The following is a 381-nucleotide window of genomic DNA, read 5'->3' on the forward strand; positions in this document are numbered from 1 at the left end:
AATTTCCCTTCTCTGATTTCCTAGAACATTTGTTTATTGTCCGTATAATTCATTTGACATTTACTAGATCTGGCCTTGTAGATTTAATTAACTTTTCCTATTCCTGGATCACCTACACTGAAGCCTCAGGGCAGGTTCTCTGTCTCTTTCTCATTGTATCTACTATGATACTGGCCATACAGTTGAGGTCAAGAAACAAATGATGGTTTTGAAAGTTCAGGCAGGAGTAATGAAATCCGAAATAATGACAAATATCTTGGTTAGCTATTTGAGTTGGCAGCCTTCCTCATTGAGCAACAATTTTTACACATTAGGCGTGACTCAGGGTCACTTGGAGTGCTTAATAAAACATAGTTGGGCCTCATCCCAGAGTGTCTAATT

This window comes from Myotis davidii, unplaced genomic scaffold (assembly GCF_000327345.1).
Source record: "Myotis davidii unplaced genomic scaffold, ASM32734v1 scaffold855, whole genome shotgun sequence".
NCBI classification, from domain to species: Eukaryota; Metazoa; Chordata; class Mammalia; order Chiroptera; family Vespertilionidae; genus Myotis; species Myotis davidii.